Genomic DNA, 10,415 nt, shown 5'->3' on the forward strand with positions numbered 1-10,415 from the left:
TACGTCCGCCCCAACCCCCCCCACACACGCACACAAACACCCACCAAGACAACAAACACACGAACACCCACACTCTCACAAACGCACACGCGCACATGCTCACACTGCAGCTGCTCTTCTACCAACTCGCCTAACTCCCCACCAGCAAGCTGGCCATTCTTCCTTCTCTTCTACTGCCTTCGTTCCAAATAAGCAGGTACCTCCCTCCAGGCCTCAGTTCCCCATTTTGACGGTGACTGGGGCTGTCTCTCCCTTCTTGGTTCAGCTTTCTTGTCCTTGTCCAGCCTGTGTCTGCACTCAGTCTCTGATACTCTCCACTCTTGTTTCTTTGCTGCCCCCCCAACCTGGCCTTGAGGCAACTCGGTCTAGAGTTAGGTACGCCAATTACTCTGTTACTGGGTCCGAGTAATCAAAACCTGCCAAACGTTTTACCAACGCCCTTCAAAAGAAGAGTTTCAGGTTCATCTTTTCCCTCCCTTTGCTCATCCTCTGAATAGAGGTAATTGTGTGGATAATACACAAAGACATCTCTCCCTTCTGAATCTGTGCCCCATGTCTGGAATAAATTCCCAGCTCACCTCAAACTCTTAGAATCCCAACCTTCCTTCAAGACTCAACAAGAGCCTACCTCCTACTTAGCCATAGCATGGAAAGGATACTCAGTAAAGATAAAACACTTAGCTCAGGGGGACTCTCCCCTCCCAAAAAAAAAAACCTATCTCCATATAGAAACTTGTCAGGTCAGCACAGAGGGTGTGGTTGTTCATTTGGCTGTGATGTAAGTGAAGGGTTAGGCTGGCTTCTTTTATGCCCTTAGACAACCAAAAAACTATGAAGATAACGGTTCCTTAGCCCCCTGTGTCAATCAAATTTTTGCCTTTTAGGAAAAAAAACTAGCCTTGCTTCCGGAAGCAGAGACCTTAATAGGTATCATTCCTCACAGGTGCCATATGGCTGCAAATAATGGAATGTTATTGTCTCTGAAAAATAAAAACTACCGGTTACCAAAAAAGGTAACCAGCAAATGCCTTGTGGGTATTAATTGGCTGCAGCATAGTACAGTCAATTAACATTTGTCACACCTGCTATGTGCCAGGCACAGTGCTAAGTCCTGCAGATACAAAAAGATACAAATTATTTAAGTTCTCCACATATACCCCCCTCCTACTGTCTTGGAGCTCACATTTAATGGGAGAGACAACAAATGAAAAAGTATGTACAAAAAAGCTATATACAGGATAAATAGGAAATAATTAGAAGACGGAAGGCACTAGAATTAAGAGGGTTTGAGAAAGGGTTCCTGTAAAAAGATTCTAGTTGAGACTTACAGGAAACCAGGGAAGCCAGTAGGCAGATGAAGAAGAGCATTCCAGGCATGGGGACAAGAGTGTCGTCCTGGAACAGCAAGGAGTACCTGACAAGGAGTAAGGGATAAGAAGACTGGAAAGGTAGGGGAGGAGGCTAGATTATGAGAGGCTTTGAATGCTAAACAGGATTTCATATTTGATCCTTAGAGGTGGTAAGGAGCCATTGGAGTTTATTGAGTAGGGAAGTGACATGTTCAGGTCTGCACTGTTGAGATCACTTTGATATCTGAGTGGAGGAGACTAGAGTAGGGACAGACTTGTAGCAAGCAGACTCTTCAGCAGTTATTGGGATAGTCCAGGCATGAGATGAGGTCCTGTACCAGAGGCGAAAATGACAGGCATTAGCAACAGATTGGATAAGAGGAGTAAGAGACTGTGAAAAGTCGAGAATGACACCTAAGCAAGCCTGAGGGTGTGGGAAGTTGTATTATTCGGCCGGGGGGGGGGGGGGGGGGGACAGGGTTGGGGCTGAGCAGAGCCAGGTTTCAATAATAGCTAGAAGATGGAACGAGTGGGAGAGCAAAAGATTTAGAATGAAGAGAAGTTTGTTGCCTATGAAACAGGTATTCCAGAGGAATACCAGTGAAAGGAGTGGAAAAAGTATTGCCTTGGGAGTCAAAGGACTTGACTTCAGATCTGGCTTCTGGTGCTTACTAGCTGTGTGGCATAATGCAAGTCATTTAAACTCCTTGGGCCTCAGTTTCCTTAGTTGTAAAATGAGAAAGCTGAACTGGGTGACCCTTCCAGCTCTAGATTTATGATCCTATGGCATATATCATCAAGAAATTGTATGTTCAGAAAAGGAGATGAATTTGGCCAAGTAACAAGAGTAAAGGATACTTAACAGCTAGACAGCCTGAGTGTTACATACTTGTACCCAGGAATTGTTGAAAACCTCAAATATGCTGTGGAGATTCTTTGTGGATGATTTGTGGCAATGCGGCCCAGAATGGCAAAGGATGGTACAGAATTTAAGCTTTCTTCTCTACAAGTGGAAAGAGTGCCCACAGGACCACTGATGTCAGTCACTTGTTGAATTACAAGTATGCCTTGGGAAGAGTCAGTCATCTGAGAGCAAATACAAATGTGCCATTCCGTAGTAGAGATTGCCCTGGAGGGAGCAGTGGTGTGTGTGTGTGTAACATATGTAAGTTTATTTTTTTAATTTATTTTATTTTCAATTCAGGGACCCAAACAAGCATTTCCATAACAGTACAATAAAAAAGATAACTGCAACTGAAACGGCAAATCTACCGTGTACAACTTGCTATTCCCTCTAGTATACACAACAAAGTTATCATGTAAATTTCTTTTTTTCCCTTTTTTTCCTCTTCCCCCCCACCATGGCTAGGATTAGGCACAAATAGGTATATATATAATGTATGTATGTAAAATTATTCTATATATACTTCTATTTATCAGTTCTTTCTTTGGATGAAGATATTGTCTCTCTTCATATGTCCTTTATTTTTAATTTTTGTATTTATAATAGTCAAAATGACTTAGTCACTCAAAGTTATTCTTAAAACAATATTGCTGTTACTGTATGCAATGATCTCTTGGTTCTGTTCACTTTGTTCTTCATCATTTCCTGCAAGTCTTTCCATGCCTTTCTAAGATCAATGAGCTCATCATTTCTAACAGCACAGCAGTACTCCATCACAACCATACACCACAACTTATTCAGCCATTCCCCAAATGACGGGGATCCCTGCAATTTCCAGTTCTTTGCCACCACAAAGAGAGCTGCTATAAACATCCCATTCACATTCAAAGTTATGATTACTATTTGTGCATTTCCCTCCATCTTATTTTTACTCGCTATTTTCTTTCTCAGTCTCTCTTTTTACCTTATCCCTGTCACCTTATATTCTCCCCCTCCACCCTACCACCCTCCACTTCACACACCTCTTCCCCCCACACTCCCAAATCTCAATCTACATACCTTTCTAAAAGTCCCTCCCCCAGCCTGTCCCCCAGTTTTGTCACCTCTGAATAGGTTCAGAAGACTTCTACACTCTTCCACTTGCACACATTGTTTCCTCTTCAACCCAGATGAGAATAAGATACCCACATCACCAGCCCTCCACCCCCACCTACTTCCTCTGTATTAGTTCTTCCTTTCATGCCCCATTTTTATAATATAATTGATCCCTTTTACCTTTTCCCACCCAATTTTGTTTTTTTTAGAATCACCCCATCATGCACAACTCAGCCCCAACCTTTGTTTCAAACTGCTTTAGTAATGATCAGTTTTAAGAAGAACTGACATCATTTTCATATATACAAGTAAACAATTTGATCTTAATGATTGCCTTATAATTACTCTTTAATATTTTCCTTATATTTCTTCTGGATCTTTTATATCAATTTTTCTTTCTTTTTCTTTTTTTTTTTTGCTTTTTAGGCAATTGGGGTTAAGTGACTTGCCCAGGGTCACACAGCTAATAAGTGTCAAGTGTTTGATCTGACATCATATTTGAACTCAGGTCCTCCTGACTTCAGGGCCAGTGCTCTATCCACTGCACCACCTAGCTGCCCCCTTATCAATTTTTCCAATGAGTTCTTTTTTCTACAAATACCTGTAAGTCTTTCGGTTCTCAAATGGCCTTTTTTTCATTCAGGATTATACTCAGTTTTGCTGGTTATTGTTGGACACAACCCCAGCTCTTTTGTTCTTTGAAATATAATGTTCCAAGACCCATTCTTTTAGAGTAGAAGCTGCTAGGTCTTGTGAAATCCTGACTGTATTACCACAGTTTTTAAATTGTGTTGTTTTTTTCTTGTTCCTTGCAATATTTTCTCCTTAACCTTGGAATTTTGAAACTTCACTATCATATTCCTATAAGTTTTCCTCCTGGAATCTCTTTCATGTGGTGAACAGGAGATTTTTTTTCTCTCTCTCTCTGCTTTACCAACTTGTTCTAGAACTTCAGGGCAATTTTCCTTAATAATTTCTTGAAATATTGTATCCAGATTCTTTTTTTGATCATAACTTTCATGTAGTCTAACAATTCTTATATTATCTCTCTTTGATCTGTTCTCTAGATCAGTTGTTTTTCTAATGGGCTGTTTCTGATTCTCTTCTGTTTTTTCTAGTTTTATTATTATTTCCTGGTGTCATATAACTTCATTAAATTCCTCTTGGCCAATTCTAGTTTTCAAGGAATTATTTTCTTCCTTAGGATTTTGGACATTTTTTCCCAATTGGTTAATTTTCTTTTCATAATTTCCTTGGATTGTTTTTTTTTTATTGTTTTTTTCCTAGGTCTCTCTCATTTGATTTTTAATTCCTTTTTAAGTTCTTCCAAGAACTCTTTTTGGGATTGTGACCAGTTGATGTTATCCTTTGGGGTAGGAGTGGCTTTTTTTAACCTCATTATCTCCCTCTGAAAATGAACCCAGAGGGGGCGGCTAGGTGGTGCAGTAGATAAGAGCTCCAGCCTTGGAGTCAGGAGGACCTGAATTCAAATCCTCAGACACATGACACTTACTAGCTGTGTGACTCTGGGCAAGTAACTTAACCCCAATTGCCTCAAAAAAAAAAAAGAAAAGAAAATGAACCCTGACCTTCCTTTATACCAAAGTGGCTATCTATGATCAAGTTCTTTTTCCTTTGCTTACTCATTTTAACTTTAATTTGTTTTATTTTAGTAGTGGTATAATTTAAGCAGTTCAAGGTGCAAAGTTGTATACAAGGGTCAAAAACCAGGTTTGGTCTTAAAAGGAGGCTATGAATTCTACGTGGCTTCTCTCTGGCCCGATAATCTTACTATGAGCATGGTTAGAGTTCTCCTCAAGGACTAATTTTTTAAAAATTCATTCTCATTAAGAGAGTTACCTAACAAAGGGTGCTCTCCTCAGTAAACATCCAGAAAGTAATATAATGTCAATGTTGAAAAGACCCTTAGAAAAAAATCTAGCCCATTCCCTTTGTTTTACAGCTGAGAGAACTGATTTCTCAATCAAAATTATTTCTCAAAAATCACACATTTAATACAGAACCAAAATTAGAACCCAGTTCTCTTGACATCTACCCAATGCTTTTCCAATATGCCATCTTGCCTCATTTCATGTTTTCAATTGACCAAAAATTCAAGAACTTTTAGTAAGCACTGAAAAAAAGATATGGGAAAAAAATATTTTTAATGACCTGGAGCTCCATATCTGAGGGTTATATTGATCATTTTTGATACTCAGGACCCCAGACCTGGTAAGTTCTGCCCTATAGGAAGATATAGGATTTAGATGGGAAATAATTGCTCCCTCTGAGTGCTAACCCTGAAATCATTTGGATGCATGGAAGAAGTACAGATGATTGTCACCAGGCAGAGAAACTGAGGCAGAGAAAGATTAAAATAGTTAATATCTGAGGCAGCATTTGTGCCCAAGTCTAGTGCCCTGTCCACTACATCACTTTGACTCCCAAAAGTCTGCTTCTCAGAAACATTCATAGCACCCTCAGATCACAGATTTAATGCTAGAAGGGACCCTAGAGGTCACCTAGTCCAGCCTTCATTTTACATATGAGAATGCAATGGTTGTAGACATCAGAGGTAAGATTTGAACCTAGGTCCCATGACTCAATCTAGTACCTTTTTTGCACTACCGTGCTACCTCTACCTGGTTTTGACTGTGTTCATCGCATCCAAACTCTGCTTCCCTCTGCAGAAATACTCTGTGCAAGGCAAATGAAAGGCTGCAAGAAATGTGTCTGCGCTAGTTTACCACCTGGTTTGGGCTGTATTCCATGTAGTTTCCAGGATTGATCCACTGACACTCAACAGAAATTTTTAAGAAAACTAATCTGAAAAAATTAATTAAAGTAGTTATTCTTTCTTTCTGAACTCAGGCTATCTCCTCCTTGCTGAAAATAAATGCATTTGACCTGCAGCTTAAAAGAAATTCAACACTAAAATAAATTTATGGCAATAAGGAAGCCCTAAGAATAAAACCAACTCATCAAATGGTCTCAAAATGATCAGAGTTAGGCAATACTCAAAAAGGCATGGAGGGGACCTTCACTGACATGAATGCATCATTTAAAGTGAAGAATATCTGAGTATATTTTGTGCTTTTTGCTGGCAGGCTTAGTTGAGGGGGGGGAAGTAATTGTATTTCACTGCTTTTTTGCAGACAGGCAGAAGGTAGTTTCATTTCCTGAAGGAAATAAATATATGTAACACACTTCTTCATTAAATTTTAGCAACCTATTATTTCCTTCACCTTAATACTTCCTGTTCAAAACAAAGGGTCGTTTTCCTAGATGACTTGAGAAGCAGGAGGGTGGGGCAGGAAACAATGCTAGTCATTCAATTTGGGAGGTAAATTCTTCTCCTGAGAAGGGAACTTTCAAACAAACTTTAGCCCCAGAACACACAACCTGTAGCATCTTGCAAACAATCCCAGTGGCCTTATCTTTCTGCATGAGTTCTACAGACCAATTTTGTTTTGAAAGGTAAATTTAACTTGCTTTTCCCTAATTTAGTAGGACAATACATTCCTTCTTTTGATATTTAACTATAATATGGGTTAGGGTAGGTAAGCAGATAAGAAAATGAAACATATCTTTTCTTTTGGGACAAATGTAGAGGACATCTATGGGCCTACCTGGCTGTAAGCAGAGGCTCTACCCTGTATTAGAGAATCTGTTCTTGGTATTAGCAGTAGCTTCTTTAAATACATTGGGGTGATTTAGCAATTGTATGGAAATTCAATTTGTTCTTGTTTTCTGTGGGAGTGAGTGATTTAGATTTTAGGCACTTAGTGGTTTTACTTGGAACCATTTAAAAAATAAAAGACACAGTGTAGTATAGAGGAGAAAATTTGATCTGGAATATACATGTTTGTTCAGTCATTTCAGGCATGTCTGATTCTTTGTGACCCCATTTGGGGTTTTCTTGGCAAAGATATTGGAGTGGTCCGCCATTTCCTTCTCCAGCTCATTTTACAGATGAGGAAACTGAGACAAACATGGTTAAGTGACTTGCTAATGAAAGGAAGTGAAAAGGGATTGTCAAGTTATTAAGAGGTGATAATTGGCTGTAAAGAATTTAAAGAAGGACCCACATGTACAAAAATATTTATAGCAGCTCTTTCTGTGGTGGCAAAGAATTGGAAATTGAGGGGATGCCCATCAACTGGGGAATGGCTGAAGGAGTTGTGGTATGTTCATGTAATGGAATACTATTGTGCTGTAAGAAATGATGAGCAGCATGCTACTGGGAAATAAGAAATACAGGAAATGGGGTACAGAAGTCTATCCTGCCCTATAGGAAAATAGAAGGGGAAGGGGATAAGAGAAGGGAAGAGAGATAGAAGAGAGGACAGACTAGGGGAAGGGATATTCAATGCATGCCATCTTGGGGTGGGGGAGGGGGGAGATGAAAATTTGGAATTCAAAAACTTGTGGGAGTGAATGTTGAAAACTAAAAATAAATAAATTTATATTAAAAAATAAAAAAAAAGAAATGATGAGCAGGCAGATTTCAGAAAAACCTGGAAAGACTTATATGAACTGATGCTGCATGAAATGAAAAGAATCAGAAGAACACTGTAAACAGTAATAGTCACATTATGGGATGACTGACTTTGATAGACTTGGTTCTTCACAGCAATGCAAGAATCTAAGACAACTCCAAAAGAATCATGATGGAAATTGCTATCCACACCCAGAGAAATATGGAATCTGAATGCAGATGGAAGCATACTATTTGCTCTCCTTTTCCTTTGTTGTTTTGTTTTATTGCTTCATTCTTGTGGTTCCTCCCATTTGTTCTAATTCTTCTATACATCATGACTAATGTTGAAAATATGCTTAATATGAATGTATAAGTAGAGATAACAGATTACTGTCTTGGGTAGGAGGGAAGAGAGGAAGGGGAAGAAAATTTAAAACTCAAAGGCTTATGGAAGTGATTGTTGAAAACTAAAAATAAATAAATTATTTAAGAAAAAGGAGGTAGGGTTGAGGTATATATGTCTACAAGTAATTTTTTTAAAAGTGAAAATCTCAAAACCCAAAGAACTCTCACATTTTTCTTGTCCTGGAGTATCCTCCCGTAATCTCCTTTACAAATGGGCTCTGTAGCCTAGCGCCCCCTTCCCCCAAGCCAGGTCATCCGTGATTGTCCGCTGCAGCCCACTGTCTGACGGGCTGCTCAGGAGCCGCCACTAAGGTTTACATCATCACAATAAGAACAAGCAACATGGCAGCAATCCCATCCAGCAGTTCACTTGTAGCAACCCATGACTACTACCGAAGGCGTCTGGGTTCCACTTCCAGCAACAGCTCCTGTAGAAGTGCTGAGTATTCTGGGGAAGTGATTCCCCCATCATCCTGGTCTTCCCAAATCAGACCCAGGCCACTGGTGGGCAAGCTTCTTCTTCGGGAAGTCGAGTCATCCATTCATGACAACTGTATTGGAATCCCCAGAGCACTCAGGAACTTCCCAGGTTGCTTATGGCACGATCACCTGTGACCTGGCTCAGGAGGCCATGAGGAAGCGGCGTGTTAGCGAGCCCAGCAAGACCAGCACTGGGCCTTCTGCATGAGCAGCAGCACCCTCCTTGCTGCTCCCCCCCCTTCTGAAGTGTGCTAGGCATCAGAGCCCATTTCCCCCTCCCCTACCCTCCCCTGCTCTTCCCCCCCTTTTCTCTCCCACCTATTCCCTTAGAATAGACAGGCTGCTTAAGTGTAGAAGTAGTTGTGTTGTGTGTGTGTGGTTTTTTTTTAAGGAAAACAAAAGCAAAACACCAAAAAACAGTAAAAGAAACCACACTGTTATTGTTTGTTTTTTTTTACTATCTGAATCACGTATGTGCTTTCCAGCAGCCTCAGCAACCCATTTACTTTGTACTCAAAGGAAACTAATAAACTTTGAGCAGCCTTTTAAAAAAAAATATCAATAGGTATAGTGAGCAGTCATCATTTTGTAATGATTTTCAGTGAGTGTGAAATGTTTGTCTTTCTGCCTCAGTCTAGTGACTATTATCTATATTCCAAGTACTGGTTAATCTATCTCCTGCAAGAGAAGGAGAAGGGAACCAAGGATCACATCTCTATACTCTAGGTTGTCAGGGATAAGGAAGTATGTGTAAAGGAATAAGAAGCAAGGCTTCTTGGAGGGCAAAAGGAATCTGAGGTGAAGAAGAGGAGAGTGGATCCTTGTTGAGAGATTGAGAATAGAATTGTTACACAGAGGAAGAAGGTAAGGAAAGGGACAGTTACGTGTACACTTTGAGTTAACAAAACAGATTTGAGGCTCTTCCTAAGAAGAGAGAAGTAAATTCTTTAAGAGGAAGCAGTTGGTTATCCTCCAAAAAATAAGATAGAACCACAGAAGCTATCAGGTGAGAGATTCAAGTCACAGAAAAAAAATAGTAGTGTTTGGTGATTTCATGATCAGGGATAATGAAGCATGAAGTTGTCAACTTGATAACAATCGACAGTTATGATGTCTTTCCATAGGAATTCTTACCCTATTTTTGGGTCTGGACCTAGTAAAGTAAAGTCTAGTAAAGCCTACAGATCTTTCCTTGGAATAATGTTTAAGTGCAAAACAAATAAAATAAAATATGAAGGAAACCAATTGTTTTGAAATATAGCTGTCAAAATATGTTTTAAAACAAATTAATGGACATCAAGAATCCCCTAATCTACAAACCTCTAAAGCCTTATCAAAACTCATGCCTACTACCCTTTTCTGGTATATCATGTTGGTTATAAATGATACTCCTATAAAGAGCCTATAAAGTGGTATCAAAGATTGTGAAGTCTTGGTCAAGAAATTGAAGGCCAACTAGGGCTGCATCCCAAAGAGATCATAAAAATGGGAAAAGGACCCACATGTACAAAAATATTTATAGCAGCTCTTTCTGTGGTGGCAAAAAAATTAGAAATTGAGGGGATGCCTATCAATTGAGAAATGGCTGAACAAGTTGTGGTATATGAATGTAATGGAATACTATTGTGCTATAAGAAATGATGAGCAAGCAGACTTCAGAAAAACCTAGAAAGACTTGTATGGAATGATGCTAAGTGAAATG

At 39.5% G+C, this 10,415-nt stretch overlaps 1 pseudogene; it reads left to right on the forward strand.

Annotated features, from left to right (window-relative positions):
* The first annotated feature begins 8,527 nt into the window (after nt 1-8,527).
* Nucleotides 8,528-9,011, forward strand: LOC110206670 (pancreatic progenitor cell differentiation and proliferation factor pseudogene; annotated as a pseudogene).
* Nucleotides 9,012-10,415: the final 1,404 nt, after the last annotated feature.

This window comes from Phascolarctos cinereus, unplaced genomic scaffold, assembly GCF_003287225.1.
Source record: "Phascolarctos cinereus isolate Bilbo 61053 unplaced genomic scaffold, phaCin_HiC Scaffold_2;HRSCAF=192, whole genome shotgun sequence".
In the NCBI taxonomy this organism is placed as follows: Eukaryota; Metazoa; Chordata; class Mammalia; order Diprotodontia; family Phascolarctidae; genus Phascolarctos; species Phascolarctos cinereus.